Below are 12,424 nucleotides of genomic sequence, written 5' to 3'. Positions count from 1 at the left end.
GCACGTGTAAAGTGATTTCGGTGTTTTCTAAAGCAACTCGAGCATTTGCTTCCGAAAACCGCCAATTTGATGTAGTGCAAGTCAAGTGCAGTACGAGTTTGACATTGACATATTCGCTAAGTTAGCGACGCTAACGTCTTCGTAACTTACTTTTTATGCATCTCGCTCGCATTAATATGCCAGTACGAGCGAGATGCAAAGAAAGTAAGTTACACACACGCTAGCGAATAAATCAATGTCAAACTCTTGGTAAGCTGGTAAGGCTACTGATCGGGGGTTAGGGTTAGGAGTTAAAGGGGTCGGGGAATGGCGGTTGAAGGGCTGCTGGTTCAGGGTCGAGGGGTTGATGGATCAGGGGTTGATGCGCTGTGAGGTAGAGTTATCGGGGGGTTGAGGGATTGGGTCAGTGGCGGGGCGGAGGATGGATTTAGTGTAGTGACAGGAATTATAATTTCCCAGACGGACTCGAGAAAATTCCTGATTACATATTTATTAAAGTAGGTACACGCATTTAATGTTAATCATGATGTTGTTTTTCATTCATGCGTCGCGCTCTTAACAATGCATTAAAACTAAAAATGGAAAAATAAAAACTTTTTACAAAAAAAAGAAAACCGACTTCAAAAAGGATGAAATAAAATATTATCCTTTTTAAGTCTATGCGTTACCAACTGATATGTTTGAAGTCGGTGCCAAGCCAAGTAGTAACAATACCCGTCCAAAATAATCAGCTTTATGACTATAAATCCCATTAGAACTGTACTAATAACTATTATAAATGTGTAAGTAATTCTGTCTGCCTCTTTGTCGCCTTTTCATGGCTAAACAACTGAACCGATTTAGGTGAAATTTGGCAACAAGGTAAATTCTTTGAATTGTTTTATATTTTGAAATGTAGTCCTCTGAATAAGGGACGGGAAATAACTCAGTCCCAATCCCACGCTTGCGTGCCGACAAACATGGTACGGACTGTGCCAAGAAGGTTTGATCGTGTGTTCAGGTACAGTCGACGTCAAAGATATGTTTACACTTTTGCACCTTACTCCTTTGTAATAAGACGAAAAGTGTAAACATACTTTTAACGTTGACTGTACCTACAAAAAGTACGTTCATTGTCGTCGTGTAAGGCAATCCAACGTACATACTTATTGAATCGTACCAAAATCATGGTAGGTATGCTTCATAAGTTGGCTTGGCACCGACTTCAAACATATCAGTTGGTAACGCATAGACTTAAAAAGGATAATATTTTATTTCATCCTTTTTGAAGTCGGTTTTCTTTTTTTTGTAAAAAGTTTTTATTATTTATATAAACGACCTGCCTAAAATCATGAACACCCATGCACTCTATTTGCAGACGACATATCTCTATTATTAACATGTAACACAACTACGAACATAAATGAACAAATTAAACATACACTAGATAATATTACGAACTGGATGGACGATCACCAATTAGAGATTAACTTCAGTAAAACTAAAATTATGACATTTCAACCGCACCAAAAACAACCTTTAGAAATTGACTTCCATTATAATAACATACAGATAGAGCTAGTACAGGAATTTCCGTTGCTAGGTATAATTTTAGATACGCACTTAAACTGGAAAGCGCACATAAACAAAATTAGAGGGAAAATGTCATGTTTTGTATATGCACTTGGAGAAATAAAGAGAACCACGGATTTACAAACCTCGCTTGTAACATATTACGCATATGCCTATGCATGGCTAAGCTATGGCATTATCTTGTGGGGAAATAGTACGGACGCACCAGATCTCTTTATACTCCAAAAAAAACTCGTTCGCATACTAGCAAACATCAATGTACCGGATACATGTAAGCCACATTTCCAAAAACATAATTTACTGACTCTACCAGGAATTTATATCCTGGAAATATGTAAGTTCATTAGAAAAAATATTGGTATGTTTAAGAAACGAGAAGAGGTTTTATCAAGAGCTCACTCAGTCAGACACAGAAACATGCTTATGCTGCCCTCATCAACATTGAAAATGCACTCAAAAAGCACATATGTCTTGGCAATAAAAATTTTCAATAAATTACCAGACGCACTTAGAAACGAAGAACTAGACTCTACCTTCATAAGAATTCTAAAACAATTACTTATCTCAAAATGTTATTATACTATTACTGAATATTTTGATGACAATTTAACAAATTCTAACTGTAACGACTTGACATTTAACTAATTTTTACTATTTAATTTGTTATCATTCTAATTTACTATAATAATAATGTTTGACGATAATTATGATAAATCACTAATGTTAAATATTTATTACCAATTGATTATTATAATATTTCCACTGCAACTACCAATTTAAACATATCTTGTTTTGTATAAATAAACTGTTTAGTTTTTAACTAGTTTTTAAGACAGTGCTACGCCCTTGCAGGGTGACCATGTACCAAACCTATATGTAACACCTTTATATCCATGGTTTTTCGCATGAAATAAATGAAATGAAATAAATGAAATGTCAAAGTAATATAGGTTAAAGAACGGCGAAGATTTTTCTGTATTCAAATTTAATCCTTATCACTTTGACATAAAGTGCCCATGTCGAATACTAGTGCAGCGTCGAGCACTAGTACTTCTACCTTATGTTAAAACCCTGTTGCAAAAAAATGTTTGTGTTGTTATTTATTTTGGGTATTTTTTTAACTTAACTACCTGAGCCATTTTATTTAATATTGTACACTACATTTATATTTCATTCGGATTTTATTTATGTTAAAAAAAAGTAACCCAATATTTTTATAACCATTCCGGTACAATTTTTAATAGACAGCTTAAATATTATTCTGTTAAAATCGAAAAGCTCGTGCGTAGAGAGAAATAACATTAAATACCTACCCAAATCTAAAAAAGTGTAGTGTCCAACTGTCCAACTTTAAATAAAAGCGCCCAACAAATTTTACTAGAAAAAGACAACTATTATTTTTTTTTTTTTATTATGCATGGGTTTACTCATGGCCACAGACTAGCCGAGGCGTAGACGTGGCCTACGATGGAGCGAGCTCGCCCAGAAGGTGCTTGTTCACTCTTGATTTGAAGGTTGCCGGGTTATAAGAGCACGGAAATATAGACGCCGGTAAGGAATTCCATTCCTTGGCAGTGCGCATAAGGAAAGTAGAAGCAAAGCGCTTAATGCGAATTGGCGGAATATCTACCAAGTAAGGATGGAAACCGGCCGTGCGTCTAAAAGTCCGATGGTAGAATGGGGACGGTGGAATGAGCTCGTGTAGCTCTTGGGCACACTCCCCGAAGTGCAACCTGTAGAATACCGACAGGCTGGCGACTTTCCGCCGATGGGCCAAAGTCTGAAGCTTAGCCGTTAGCTTCTTGTCGCCAATCATCCTCCTGGCTCTGCGCTCCACTGAGTCCAAAGCGGCGAGTTGGTATTTAGCTGAGCCATCCCACAGGTGGCTGCAATACTCCATACACGACCGGACTTGAGCTTTGTAAAGTGTTAGAAGCTGTCCAGGTGTGAAGTATCGCCTCACCTTATTTAGGACGCCCAGCTTTCTGGCCGCAGTTTGTGCTTTAGACTCAATGAAGCTGCCGAAGCCGAGGACTGAACTCAGCTCCATGCCGAGGAGTTCGAGGCTGTCGGTAATAGGTACAGATGCACCCCGGAAAGAAGGAGTCAGGTCGAATGGACTCCGTTTAGCGGAAAATAGACACGCCTGCGTTTTGGAGGCATTGAACGTGACCAGATTGTCATCACCCCACTGGGAAACGAGACTAAGGGTCAAGTTCATTCGCTCAACCATGGCCTCTCTCTGTGAACGTATATCCTCCCTGCTGTCCCCTGCACTAGCCAAATATCTCTCAACAACCGTACTGTCATCTGCATAACCTACAATGCTGGGTTGCAGCATGTCGTTAATGTGGAGCAGGAAAAGGGTTGCGGAGAGAACAGACCCCTGAGGAACACCGGCGTCAATGGCCATGAGGTCCGAAGAGCAGCCATCAATAACTACTCTGATCGACCGTTCACTCAAGAAATCAGATAGCCAGCTACAAAAATCAGCAGGGATGCCGTAAGCAGGAAGCTTGCTAAGGAGACTTGCGTGCCAAACCCTGTCAAAGGCCTTCGAGATGTCCAGTGAAACAGCAAGCGCTTCACCGTTCCTCTCGATGGCCTCGCCGCAGCAGTGCGTGACATACGCTAAAAGAAAGTAACCCAACCCATTTATGCAAATATTTATTATTTCTTTTACTTAAGACATCCATTCCAACTCTTAAGTATATTATGTCCCTACATATAAATATTTTATACGAATAAGTAAGTACCAATTTTACTAATAGTGGATGTTATCACATTATGAATATGCCTACCTCACCATCCAAGTTTACCTCAGCAAATTCTTAAGACGTACTTATAATATTCGATTACATCTGTATGTTTCGCGTGGTCTATGCCAACGCCCCCTGTTTAAGGGTATGTACATATGGAATTGAATCGGACCGCGCAGCCGTTAGCGAAGCTTAATGACACAAATGGCTTGTTGACGTATGACCACATTATTACATGCCTTTCATACTTAACCGCCTGGGGCGTTTATCACTTCCGTGATATATTTGGCGCTGGATTCGGTTTGCCAGAATAATGACTCGGTAATTAATTATATTATCTGACCCAGGTGAAATATAATAGTAGGTATTAGGTATAGAAAAATACATTGTTTTAATATAGCGACTGCTTTCAAAATGATAAGTGATATAAATAAAACATGTCTCCTTTGTTTTTTTTTAGTTGTGAAAAACACATGAATGTGTATCAAATATGATATATCAAATACGATTCACTAAATATATCAAATATGTTACAGGATATCCACTGTTGGAAAATGTATTTCTTAACCACAATATGAATATTATTCAGCATCCGAAACACGAGTGACAAACATAATTGTTCACGATGCAAGCGGACGCTTCAATAAATAATTTTTACCATCAACAATTTTGTTTCACTTTAATAACCGTGGCGGCTGGCAAGAGCTGGATCAGAGTTGCCGCAAATCGTGCTCAATGGCGTGCAATAGGAGAGGCCTATATCCAGCAGTGGACGAGAGTGGGCTGATCATGATGATGACAATAAACGTAACCGCAATAAATAAGAAGTTCAATATCATTTTTTCCATGCCATCTGTCCTACACCAGTGGCCCATTTTATAAAGCTACAAGTTACAATTTACAAGCGAAAGTCTCTTTCTAACTCTATGTGTTAGAACGAGACTTCCGCTTGTAAATTGTAACTTGTAGCTTTATAAAATAGGCCACAGGTGGTAAGCGTGGTAGGCGTGGGTCCGCTAACTATTGAGAATTACTCGTTCGATCACACACGATTGGTACACTATACTCTGTAGCTTTAGGTAGGCATTTAAATAGAAATAAACAATCAATTTTTAAATTTTCGGCTAGTTACTATAACATTTATTGGTTAACCAACCAAATACAAAAGCGCTTAGATCTGTCATTGAACGACCTGACTTTAACTTAAGACTCTAATGTTTTCATCTACCCACATATAGCTCCTTAAGCAAGTAGAGTTTTTTTAAGTACTTTATTTAAATACCTAAAGATACAGACATAAATACACATTTTTTCAATCTAAAACTAACTTTTGATCACGGCACGATAAAATTAATCGATGGGCCCTTGTTTATAAGAACGGAAAAATGTCCCAAAACTTTATCGATATTTCGTTCTGCAAGTTGGTGAGATTGACAAATATCGTGCCAACTAGATACGCTTGTCCCAAGTTGTACATTTGCATTTTCTGCGAGATTGGTTATCCTCATGGGAATAAAGAACCTTAGAGTTTTCTGAGCGGCCCTCTTCTTCTTTAGTTTTGTCTTACATACATACCTACTGGTAAATAAAATATTCGGTTAGTCGGTTCAAAGGTTGGTACTTCTAAACATCTAAACAGTATTTCATGTGTTAGAGACTGCAGTAAGTAGGAGAATACAGCAACTACAGTTGTGATACTTTTAGTGTACATCGTGCAAGGTGGGGGTAACAGTGAATCTTTCCCCCGGGGTATCTGCACACAATGATTATATCATATCAGTTAAAAAAGAAATAAATTTAACCCGAAATAAATGTTAATTACAACAAAAACTACCGCCACTTTAATAATTTTTGGTGTCATTTGACACAATTTTGCTATAGTTCAGTTCAGTCGACTGAACTCTCGAGACTCGAGTCTGCGCTCTGCGTATAATAAAATACCCTTTAGGAGAAAAGTGATGAAGAAATACAAATATGTATAACTACTATAATAATACATATGTATAACTACTATAACTATAACTTGATTGTGGTACATATTATTGTGCGTATAATGGTGATCGCACACTGGCTGTTATACATGTATTATAACAGCCAGTGCAGGACCGCCATAAGAATGAATAATATATTTTCGGTACTACTGTGTTATTATGTAGCTTGTATGCAAACATTGTGACAGGTTGAGATGAATGAACTGCTAACATAAGAGTTTTTTTATTCACACTTTTTGTAAGGCCTACATAATCCTAAAAACGTGACAACAATGGAACTCATGCGCCCTGACAGAAGACTGACAGTGTCTGTTTGATTAAAATAGCACACGTACTAACACTTACATATTGAAAGCATAAGGAAAGGGTAGGCCTGAATGTTTTATTGTTTTTAAATTCTAACGTGCAGTTTGGCTATAAGTTTTGGGACTGTTGTAGAACGCATATTCGATATTTAAAATTTGAATTTGATTTATTTTTGATATGATACGAATTTAAAACGAGTACTTTCTGTACATCAGTCACACTTTTTAAATAAAACATTTAGATACCTTTAATTCCAACGGATTCGACACTGGTTTTTTTGACAACACTAATGAAAAACATACAATCATAATCATAAAGTGATCTCTTTTTGGATGTCTTACTTATTTTTTATATAACCATTAGGTACAGTGCAAAAATAATATACTATTTTTCGAAGGCTGCAAGCGTGACGCGCTCTTATGGCTCTACAAATAAGATCATGTCAGATATTTTTGCGGCCTTTGTTGTGTAATATATTATTGCGGGTGACTGTAAGCACTCAAGTACCTACTTTATCTTGATATATAGGTAATAATAGATTCATTTTACACCTCCATTAAACTGCCTTTGGCGGCGTTGATAAAATATCCTAACCAAACCACATGTATAGTAACTTGATGTTAACCCGCCGATACCCAAATTGCAAGCTTGCGGTGTTGCGGCGGAACCTCCAATATTATACCTCGGTAAACTAATCTGCGGTAGAGACAGGTAGTACAGTCAAGGAATTTAAATTCCGACCCATTTCGTACTTTGTCACAGTGACAACCGTATGAGGACTCTAGCGGCGACAAAGTACGAAATGGGTCGGAATTTAAATTCCTTGACTGTACATATTATAATGATAACAGATTTCATTACGAAACTGCTTTGTCTCAAATATTTTGGGCACTTAAGAGCCCTTCAACGTGCACACTAGCGCCACAGTTGAATCGTGATTATTTAAATTTAACGAAAGATATTGAAAAAAGGCGGCCGCTACGTACTGTATTGTGTATTTAATACTTTTTGAATAGGTACATCAAACTAGTTTTTATGTTGCTGGATTTGTCAATGTATGCGTCCAAAGATAAAACGGCGGTTTTTGTTTTAAGTTCCTAGATCGACGAAACCAGCAACATAAAAACTAGTTTGATGTATTCAAAAGGTACTTAAATACACAATACAGTACCGGCCCTATTCTAACTTTAACACTAGAGATCATCAAGAGATGAATAAGATACGATATCGAGAAGATATAGTCATTTGAATGTTAGATATGTCAAATTTGACGTTTCCGCGATTCTGGAGGTCCTCTTGAACGATTTCGACAAGTTATGACTGAGATATCCAAGTCACATCTAGTCGATATCTAATGTAAATCTAGTTGATCTCTATATCGTCTCTAGATCTTGTGATTATCTCGTTTCCTGAATACGCGTGTCCATAGCGGCCTCCTTTTTTAAATACCTGTCGTTAAATTTAAATAATCACGATTATTTAGCTGTGGCGCTAGTGTGCACGTTGAAGGGCTCTTAAAAAGATTAATGTTAGCTTGTACGAAAAATTATCACTTCACCTAAATTAATTTTACTGTACAGTAATTTATTATAATAACTTTGAATAACTACAAAATTGTAAGCATACGATGTATCTTTACATGTTTACGTTATTTGAACTACTTAAGTATTTATAATTATAATTGTTTAATTATATTGTCTACATTTTCTGAGCTGTTTACTAGTTTTTGTCTTTATTTTACAAAAAAAAAAGCAGGCAATATTTTTGACCACCGAACTGCAGAAACTCGACGATTCCCATTCAGTTCCATTGCTTGCAAGTTGTAATCATATACATGCAAAGGGATTCCTATAATCTTTGTATGCGTACGTACGTATTACGGCGTAAGATTATACATTATTCCGTAAGTACCCCACACAAGGGAATACAGAAGTGGAGTGCGACAGGACCTCGGCAGTGGATCGTGCTATGAATAATTTAGATGACCGTGCAATGTTCACGAATATTTCGTGAGCATACACTGTACTCTGCGATAATATGGCTTCCTAACTAACATAAAACAATATTTATCAGGGTATCATATCTGCCCACCGTCCATACCTATCAACCGAATGTTATATAAAACTCATACGATGGGTTACCGTGAGGCGGATTCAAATTTACACTGTGACTTCAAAATTATATAAGTATAAATATTCTAAATGATGTCAGTCGCGTGTGTATTTTACTCGTACTTTTTGTACATGAATTGGCGCGAGCGGGACACACGGGCATTTGACTTCATTTAGGTACCTATCATTTTCATATCACAATGTAAATAAGAATTGCCCTCCGTATTTTCGCGTAATAACGCACAAGTTTCAAATTGTTTTGCGTTGTGGCCTAGTGTTTCTAGTCTAGTAGTTTCAGACATTTTATTATACTTTAATTCTTCTCATTAATTCTTTTTATGCGCACATTTTTATATTCGTTCTTATGATATATTATACGGAGTCCTTTTAGGCGGTTCTAGCCTAGAAACCCCAAAGCCCGAAGCTAACCCTAGTAGATAAGAAATTTAACACAAACATGAGGACGAAGTTATGATAATGACCGAAGCTGTTAATATAGGAAGTCAATTCTCGAATATAAATCGGTCATATTGGCATTAGAGTTGAATCATAATTCATTCATTCGTTTCTGCTTCTATTTAGCGAAAACAAATGTGTGCAAGGGCGACGCAAACTACTAGGAGGCCAATCCGAACTTACCTACATTTTGATATCTAAAGTCATTCGCGCATGAAATTTGCTTGTACTTATCCGCACATGAGAAGTTAGCTTAAGAGAGACCCGCTGGCGATTGTAAACAAAATAACATAATTTTAACGTCAAAATTGACGTTACAATTGGCCTCTAGATGAAGACAAGCAGAATGATGCGCGCCCAAATTGCGCCCAATATTGCGATCCTACGAGTACTATCCGATGTTGCTTTATTGGCCTATACTCATTACCGGGAATAACCATTATTGGGGTTATGTTTAATCCCGCTTAGCTGTATTTATAGCCCGAAAATGAACAACAAATTAGTAGGTACATTTGAATTTGACACGCCTAATTGCAAACATCGTCGAAGTAGGGTCGGAGAAGATCGTATTTTATAAAGAGCAGCCAAATAAACATTTTATTATATAGGTAAATTATTTTACATAAAGGAAGTGAGTGCGATAATTCACCGTAAAATCAAACCGAAATTATTGTCATATACAAAGGAATAAAGGAAAAGGAAAATTTGTTATTAGAGCACCGTAAAATCGTTTATTTTTATGTCTACACAACACAGCTATCTGATCAAGTTCGCAAGCTTTTTTACGTCTTCACAGTCATACTCATAATATTTACGACATATCACATTATATTGAGATATAAAATAGATAGAATACTTTTAGTCATAATAATTATAGAGTAGGTTAAGACCTACTCGTGTTATTATGATTGATTACAACCTGACTTGACATTGTAGTACGCAGCCAACAGTTTTATAAAGATTAGACAATTTTATTAGATAAAGTAATCTTGTTACCATTTCGAATTTACGTAACAAAAAAGCCGGGATAGGTAACATATTAGGTACGATCGAAAGATTGAAGGAAAACGTCGAAACTATAATATTTATTTTTTAATTAAATAGTTAGGACTGGTACTTTTATAATAAAATATTTCGTCACATAATATGTTACGTAAGTGATTATAACATTTATATTCTAAGACACTTAAAAATTCGTGAGATGGCGAATAGTTCCGGCTCCAAGACTAGCAAAGACAAAGGAGTTTGCCGGAAATTAAACTTTACATGTGAACGGTTAGCGCTCGATAAGTTTTATTTAAATTCCTCCCCCGTCCTCTGCGGGAGACTTTGATAAAGGATTTTACTGGGAACTTATATACTATTAAAATTCCTCCTTTATAATATAGTTGGCACTCACAGGTGTATCATATGGTTTTCCGTATAAATATTTTCTCAAATACGTATGATACCGACTTAAGTAAACATTAAGGTAGCAGTATTTATCGAGATAAATCCCTACGTATTGTTTTTTTATATATACAGTCGAGTTCACAAATATATATACATTTTTTTACTTATTGCGATAGATTAAGGTGAAAAAATGTGTACATATTTATGAACTTGACTGTACCTACATATATGCAGTTGTAACTAGGTAGGTATATAAATACAACAAGGAAATCACAGATGTGTCGATTACGCACCAATTTAGCTGCTTGAAAAAACGCTGTGGCAAACAATATAATATACGTAATAAAAAACTATGTCAAACCAGGAAATAAGCAAAGTTTACCGGACGTCGATTAATAAATGTGTCCGTTTTGATATATCGTGGGGTTCCCTTTTGGCCCTATCCCAAGCAAAGCTGCAAAAGAAAAAAATATTTATCTTCCGTGGTTGCTCTTTTGTTTTCTTAGCCCTTTGTTGTCATATCCAACCTATACCAAGGGTCACATTAGTGTTAAAAGGGTGGTAATGTGTTCTTGTTTGCAAAACAACTGTCAGCAAGAATGTCTGCAAAAAATATTACGCGGCTAGTACCACAGTATGCAGATATTCTAAGCTAACTTTGTAAAATATTATGGTCCTTGGTCTCGGTCTTTACTAACTTTGCTGAGTAACTCATAAATAATAATCTTAATGTACCTAATTTTTTGTAATGTCCTTGTGTAATTCATTACTTCGTATTTTTTAATTTGCAAAGTGAACCGCGCTCCCTTAGCACTCGCATAACTGAAATTTAATTTGATGATGTCGTACGCGCTTTAATCACGCTTATGCTAAGGCTACGTATTCACGGTGAATAAGTGAAAATGTAAAATAACATTTTTAATCGTTATTACAAGTATAAAAGGCAGGTGCCTGAGAAGCTAGAAAAAATATTGAGTTTAAAACAATCTTAGGTACCATAAAAAGATAATTGATAAAAACTATGATATGTCCTTTCTCGGGTCTTAATACCTATCTCCATACCAAATTTCATCTAAATCGCTACGGCGATTTAAGCGTAAAGAGGTAACAAACAGACAAACATACAGAGTTTCTTATCGGATTTGTAATATTATATTACTTAAGTATGGATTAGCTGAAAAATATAAGGAATGCTTTTAAAAATAGGATGAACGGTAACTCGATTATCTCTATATTGAATTACTACGACTTGTATCGCTATCCCAGTCAATTAGCGTCATTTGGGATTTTTTTTTGTTTTTCCTAAGCATGTATTTTGCCTCGAGATAACATCACTGAAATTGATTATCCTTGCGTCGTTGTATCGTTGAGACCCAAATACAGATTTAAAAAATAACTTTTTGCGAACACTTATATTACGAAAATCGCGGCGATAAGTATTTAAGAATGTATTTATATTTATCTAAACTTAAATATGTCATTTGAAAACGCTCTTCCAAATGATATTCTTCTTATAAAAAATTATATACTTTTTGTGCATGGGGTAGATACTCGTACGTAAAACTTCACCTATGGGCTCAAAGTAGGTTAACAAATAAATAAATAACAGGTAAGTAGCTCAGAAGGAAACTTTATTCTTTATTCTTCCACTTTTTATTTACTTATTATATAGGTATCGGTTATTTAGTATTTTTCAAGTCATACGTAGTTATGTAACTCCCCTTATTCAAGGATTGTGAGAATATCAATCAATCTCTTGTTGATACGAAATTTACCAACGTTCCATTTTTGTCGGTCCCCTGGGTGTAGACGATCCTCGTATTATTTTGTCGTCACA

Source organism: Cydia fagiglandana, chromosome 2, assembly GCF_963556715.1.
Source record: "Cydia fagiglandana chromosome 2, ilCydFagi1.1, whole genome shotgun sequence".
In the NCBI taxonomy this organism is placed as follows: domain Eukaryota; kingdom Metazoa; phylum Arthropoda; class Insecta; order Lepidoptera; family Tortricidae; genus Cydia; species Cydia fagiglandana.
Note: the sequence above shows the minus strand (reverse complement) of the source record.